The following is a 7,609-nucleotide window of genomic DNA, read 5'->3' as shown; positions in this document are numbered from 1 at the left end:
GGGGTTTCTTTGTTGTTGTCAAGTTAAACTGCAACCCTGTCTTCTGCTGTTTGGAATGAAGGGTGTGGAATGGGGAGGACCTATCAACAGGAGTAAATTATTTATGAAATAAGATTTTAGCGCCTTAACTTCTGAGTGTCTTGCTGGGTTGGATTGCTGAAAAATGACAGCATATCTGAGTATTAGAATGAAAGCCATATTGAAGCACAGATGTTAGTCTGGCTCTCACCTGTTCTTCACTAATAGCTGACTACTCTAAAACAGGCTGAACTTGGGCAGAATTGTGCAGTGTGGGATTTGAATCAGTCTTCCAGGTTGATTTTGTGTCCTTCAGCCATTTATACCCTTTCAATAGTTTCTTTCCCTCTACAGCCACCATTGTCACCAACTCCTCTCCTCATGGAGGGGGTGGGTACAGAAAACCCCTTTTCTCTCAGACTCCTCCCAAAACCTTCCTTTAAGCAGTTGATTAATCTATATGATCAGAAGAACTCAGTGTCTCTAAATTTTCGTCTAGCCCGGGTTAACAAATTATGGCCGTTGGCCAAACCTGGCCTGCACAATACTCTTGAGCTAATTTTTTAAAAAATGTTTTTTAAATGTTGTTTTAAGAAAAGAAGAAGAGTCATAAGAAGAAAAAGAGGACGAGGAGGAAAAGAAGCAGAAGCAGCAACAGCAAGCAGAACAACAAAGACCATATGTAGGTTGCAAATTCCAGAATATTTACTATCTGGTCCTTTACAGATAGTTTTTTGTTTTTGTTTTCATTTTTTAAAATATATTTTTAATTTATTTTGAAAAGATACATAGATCACACAAAATGTTAAATTTAAAAATATAGGAGGTTCCCATATGCCCCATTCCCCACACCCCCCACGTTTCCCACATCACCAACTCCCGGGGTCCTCAGGATGGAGGAATAAAATATGGATTAGAGTAGATTTACTGCTATTCTACTATAGAATTATATCATTGATGTGGACACAATGGCCACGGGTTGCTGAAGACAGGGAGAGGGAAAAGAACGTGTGATATGGGGGCACTTTCAGGACTTGGAGTTGTCCTGAATGATGTTGCAGGGACAGATGCAGGACATTACGTATCCTGCCATAACCCACTGAATGGACTGGGAGAGAGTTTTCGGTCCCTCTAGATTCTAGAGGAGTGACGCTCCAAACAGTGGAATTGTCAGCATGAGTAAGGGAATGGAGAAATTTCATGGTATAAAACTTTGGCCAATTCTGTTTAAAAAAAGAAAGATACAAAGACATGTCCTTGAAAGTTCAAGGTTAAATAACTTGGTCCACAGGAAGCAGATGCATTGTTGATAAACTTCTGTGCCTGGGGAAAAGCTAGTGTCTTTATCATCATGGATTCTGTTGAAAATAAAACAGCTGTTTCTGTTAATAATAGTACTTACCATTTATAGAAGAGTTACTTATACCAGTACTGCCCAAAGCACTTCTCATGCAGTAATCCCTTCAAAAACTCTAAGAAGTAGGTAGAGTTACTATCCTCATTTTGTGAATAAGGCAAACAAATCTTACAGATTTAAATTGTTCGAGGAAGAACCTGAACTCAAATTCATGCCTGACAACACCACATACTCACCACCCTATGATGCTTTCCAGTTGTGACAAAGATGGTGTGACAGGCTTTCTTTCCATAGCTAGTAGAGGGTTCCTGAGCACACTTACTCATGCTTCCTGCCTATCTAGTGGAATGTTCTTGAGCACACTCACCTATGCTTCCTGTCCACCTTGTGGAAGGTTCTTGAGCACACTCACCCATGCTTCCTATCCACCTAGTGGAAGGTTGTTGAGCACGCTTACCCATGCTTCCGGCCCATCTAGTGAAGGATTCTTGAGCATACTTACCCATGCTTCCTGTCCACCTAGTGGAAGGTTCATAAGCACACTTACCCATGCTTCCTGTCCACCTAGTGGAAGGTTCTTGAGCACGCTTACCCATGCTTCTGGCCCATCTAGTGGAGGGTTCTTGAGCATGCTTACCCATGCTTTTTGCCCTCCTGCTTCCCATTCTCCAGCTCCAGTCCTCTCTACCCCACTTCCTCCACTAACATTGGTCCCAGCCTGGGTGTGGAAAGAGAAGAGGACACAGGTGGTACGGTCACTTAACTGTATTATGCAATCACATAATATATCCCAGTCTTTCAGGAAGTTTGACAAACTGGAAAATGTATTTAGATTTCTAAACTTGAAAAAAAGGGGATCTGGCTGTTCTCTCCAGGTAGGTTATAAACGGTTGTACTCATCTGTGTATGGTAGGGTTGCAGCTGCTGCTGGAATACAGCTGTTTACAGAATCTGTAGAAGAGAATATGCAGGGAATGTCAGTGTCATGTACCTGCTTCTTTCTCCTTCAGGAAGGGACTGCAGCCTGGCCTGCCAGTTTCTGACATGAGAACATGTCCATTTGGTTCAGAAAGACCTTATTGAGGAGTCACTGATGGTTCAAGGCTCCTACCCTGCACAATGCAAGCCTGAGATGCAGTGCACTAATGATATGCATTAGTTTCCTGTGGCTGCTATAACAAATTACCAAAAGTTAGGTGGCTAAAAACAACAGAGATTTCTTCTTTCCTAGTTCTGGAGGCCAGAAGTCTAAAATCATGTCTCCCATCCTCTAGAAGCTGTGGACATTCTGCATCACTTCACTCTTCACCTCCATGGTCACATCCCCTCCTCCTTTCATGTCTTTGTTCTCCTCTAAGTGTCTTTTATAAGGACACTTGTCATTGGATTTAGGGGCTGCTCAGATAATCTGGGATGATCTGCTTAAGTTCCTCTTCTCAAGATAGTTAACAAAGGGAAGTGGATGTTGCTCGACTGATAGAGTGTCCACCTACCATATGGAGGGTCCAGGATTCCGTACCCAGAGCCTCCTGACCTATGTGATGAGCTGGCCCATGCGCAGTGCTGCCACGGGCAAGGGTGCCCCCATGTAGGGGTGCCCCCCACACAAGGAGTGAACGTGAAAAAGTTTTAAGAATCCCAGAAAAGATCATGTTCTTGGAACTCACCCAGTCCTGTGGGTGTGGGACCTTTGATTGAATTGAATTCCATTGGGGGCCTTTGATTGCCCCACGTGAAAAAGTTGCAGCCTGCCTAGCAGTGGTGCTGCACACAAAGAGAGCTGGTGCAGCAAGATGATGCAACAAAAAAGAGACACGGTTTCCTGGTGCCACAGCAGATGCAGAAGAACACACAGCAAATGGACACAGAGCAGACAATGGGGGGAAGGAGAAAGAAAGAAAATAAATCTTTAAAAAAAAAAGATCCTAAAGATCTGCAAAAGGCCCATTTTCAAATAAAATAACATTCACAGGTTCTAGGGATTAGGACGTGGACATATCTTTTAGGGGGAACACCACTCATTTTAACCACTACAGATGTGCATAGGAGAGAGAGAGAGACCAGGGCAGAGAAAGAACTAGTTGCCTACCCAAGGATTCTGCCATCAATCCAGCAGCAACCAGCTTCTGACCACAATTTTTTTTGGTCAAGGGGAAATGTATCAATCCAAATTTGCAATAGGTGGTGAGCATCAAAGTGTGACAGTCTGAAGTTTTAAGAATCCCAGAAAAGATCATATCTTGGAACTCACCCAGTCCTGTGGGTGTGGACCTTTGATTGGATTGAATTCCATTGGGGGCCTTTGATTGGAACACTTGTTAGTGAGGTGGGACCCAGGGTGGGTTTCTGCCCTTGTGCAGGAGTCTTTTATAATCAGGAGAAACAGTCACAGAGACACAGAGAAAAAGCCACACACAAAGAATGAGAGCCACCACTTTACCCTGCCATGTGAGAGAGGGATTCCGGGGTCACCTGCAGGCACAGAAAGACAGAGAAACCCCGAGAGGCTGAGAAAGAGACTGAGAAAGAGGCTGGAGGCTGGAATCAGGGGAGCAGTCAAAGCTGAAGCAGTGAGGAGAGGGTGGAGACGCCATGTACCTGGTCGCCCACAGCTGCAACTGGGTGAGACAGCATCTCTCAGGAGGCCTTGATTTGGACATGTTCACATCCTTGAAATTGTAAGATGTTACCCTAATAAATTCCCATTATAAAAGCCGACCCCTTTCTGGTATTTTTGCCTTGGAAGCCTTTTGCCAACTAAAATGAAACATGTATTTTTTCAAATAGTGACTTAGCATAGGTGCTTTATGTTTGTCACGTGATTAGAAGTTAAGAGGTCGGCAGCCCAGTACTAACATGCTAGGAAAATTTGTGTGTGTGCATGTTGTGTGTGTTTAATTTGGGCACACTGCTATATTGAAGAAAATCAAGCATCAGTTAGTAAGAGAGAAGAGGAAATGCATATTGGGTAGGCAACTAGCACACTCCATCACAGGGACTTACAAGTCATGAAAGTCTTTGTACCCATGTGGGAGAGGCAGAGAACACTCACATCACCTCCTGCCTTTTATAATCATAATGTTAACAGCTAACATCTAGCAAGTGCTCACCACATGCCAGGCACAGTGCTTGGCTCATTATAAGCATTACCTGATTAAACCTTGCAACAACTCCCTGAGTTGATACTATTAACAGTATGTCTATTTACAGATGAGTAAACCAAGACTCTGGAAGGTCAGATAATTTGCCTAAGGTCATATGGGTAGAAAACAGCAGAATCAGCATTTGAACCAGATCTGTCCATCTGTAGTTCAAGCTCCATTGTTGCTACACCACAAGGCCCAGCTGCTGTGATACCTTGAAAAGGTTTGGGGTAAAGATTTAGCTCATACATATAATTACATACAATAAAATGCACAAGTCTTAAGCGTACAACTCATTGAATTTCTACACATGTGTATATCTGTATCATCAACACCCAGTTTAACACATGGGATATTTCCAGCACACCGGTGGGCTTCTCCATGGCCCTTCTAGCTAGCACCCTGTTAAGGGTGACCGCTATATTAGTTTTGATGATCTTTGAACTTCGTATTAATGAAATCATATTGTATGTAGGCCTTTTTGCCTGTTCTATTTTTATTTTATATTCTTGTCACTCAACATTATGTCTATGAGAATCAACCATGTTGTTCATAAAATATCAGCAATTCGTTCTTTTTCTTTGCCATATAGCATTCCATTGTATTAATATACCATAATTTATTTAGCCCTTCACCTGTTTGGGGACATTTGGGTTGTTTCCAGTTTGAAGCTATTATAAATAACATTCTTTAAAACTCTTTTGGAGCATGTATGTGCCACCCTTGGGCTCAATCCTATTCCCTGTCAATATTCCAGTTTTCAAACTCTTCCTTTCCTCTTATTTTTTTCCTCTCTGCCTATACATATGACCAACACTTTTCCTACTTCAACTTAGCAAATACAAAATCTTTCCTCTGATCAGGATCCAGCTATCCAACTCCCTTCCCATTTCCTCCTTTCGTTCACCAAACTTCCTTTTGGAAGTGCAGATGACCCCTGTCGTCTCCATCTCTGCAGTGCCTCTTTATGGCATAAGGCTTTGTGGGGCTAATTCTGACCAGGAGTTGACCACTAATATAACCTCCTCTCTGAAGGTACCCTAGTTCCCCCAGCTGTACGTAATCCCTTCCCCCCTGGTGCCCCACTGCTCTTCATTTGTACCTCTTTCCTGGCATTTACACTGTCTCCCTTACATTAGGGTTACCCGAGAGTGCGTCCCACACCATGACTGGGTCTGGAGCCTCGGAATGCATGTTCTGTGTGTGAGTCACCTCTTATTTGTCCCAGAACCTAGCACAGTGGCCATATGTATATGTATAATATGAAGATTCTTCTTTGGAAAGATGTCTGAAAAGTTTAACGCAAAAGAACAAATAGAGAACATCTATTTTTTGTTTGTCATGATTGTCAGAATTTGCAGGGTAAGGGGATCTTGAGTTGGCAAGCACGTCAGTCCCTGAGCATGCAGGGGCTCTTAGAGACCACACAGGCCATGCAGGGACAGGTTATTCTCAAGCGTTCAGGTGGTATCAAAGACCTGATCAACACTGAGTCAACCTTACTGAGGATCCCAGCACTTAAAAGAGAGTAGAAGAGGGAAGTGCTCAGAAGGCATTTAACAGACCTTATTGCCTGACTGCAGCTAATTCAGGTGTTTTTTAAAAAATTTTCTCCTCCCTCCCTCCATTCCATTGTCTGCTCTCTTTGTCCATTCACTGTGTGTTCCTCTGTGACTGCTTGCACTCTCATCAGGTAGCTCCGGGAACCAATCCTGGGACCTTCCGGAGTGGGAGAGAGGCGATCATTCTCCTGTGCCACCTCAGTTCCCTGTTCCACCATGTCTGCCACCATCTCTCCTCTGTATCTCCCCCCTATTGCACCATCCTGCTGCGTCAGCTCTCTGTGCTGGCCAGCACCCCTGCGTAGGTCAGCACCCCTGCGTAGGGCAGCACCCCTGCATGGAGCTGCACTCCACATGGGCCAGCTTGCCCCGTGGGCCAGCGCGCCTTCACCAGGAGGCCCCGGGCATCGAGTCCTGGACCTCCCACATGATATATGGGAGCCCAATTGCTTGAGCCACACCCGCTTCCCCTAATTCAGTTTTGCAGAAATTTCTTGTGATGCCTCAAGGTCTGCTATTCATCCCAATATTTTCACTACTTGGTGACAGCTGGTTATTCTATTTGATTTCTGTCTGTGTACACCAGGGTGTGATCAAAAGAAACTGACTTTATTCTCCAATTTTCCTCTTGGTCTTGAAATGCAACCAATCAAACCAAACCCATGATTTACCGAAAGTTAGGTGGATATGATGTCATTTTTGGAAGCTAAACACTAAATTTTGTCCCCATAGAATAACCCTGTAGGACTCTGCCACCCTCTAGGGAAATTACACTCTGTAGGTGAACACGGCCTTCTTTGTAGCACTCATGTACAGGCATTTTCTTTTCCCAGTGGGATGTCCTTAAAAGATGGGCTGTGGAATTATCCTCTCCTTTCCAATGAACACTACCAAAAGGGCAGGCACTTGAGTTTGTCCAGAACAAACATTTCAGAAGAAATGCCAGGTCAATGATTTCTTAGTTTCAAATTTTAACCCAGAAATAATATTTATTGAATTTTCTGAATATGAATCTTGGTTTTTATCCTCACGGACGTGGGTAGGGCAATGGCAAAAATTTCCTTATGAGTTGGTCTCCAAGATAAGACTTGTAATTATGAATGACTGACATTTCTGGGAGGAGAAGAAAGATGATTGTGTTTTTGCAACACACTTGATAGATACCACCTCTGATCTCCATATAAACAATGAAAGGAACGTTAATCACAATTTGAGGGATCATGAACTCTCTAAAGGATTATTCTATGTGCTGCGGGGGAGAATATAGTAGAGAATAAGGTGTTTCTACCCTTATTGCGTGGTATTGAAGAGAACTGCAACATGTCAACTCACTGAGAAACATGACAGTATGAAGTATGTGCTAAAAGAGAAGTTTTAAAATGGATAAGTAGAAGTTAAAAAGCTACAAATAATTAAAAAATATTTTTTTAATTTATATCTCCCCCCACCCCCCCACCCCCGTTGTCTGCTCTCTGTGTCCATTCACTGTGTGTTCTGTGTCCACTTGCATTCTTGTCAGCCGCACCTGG

This window comes from Dasypus novemcinctus, chromosome 1, assembly GCF_030445035.2.
Source record: "Dasypus novemcinctus isolate mDasNov1 chromosome 1, mDasNov1.1.hap2, whole genome shotgun sequence".
NCBI lineage: Eukaryota > Metazoa > Chordata > Mammalia > Cingulata > Dasypodidae > Dasypus > Dasypus novemcinctus.
This window is presented reverse-complemented; position numbering follows the sequence as displayed.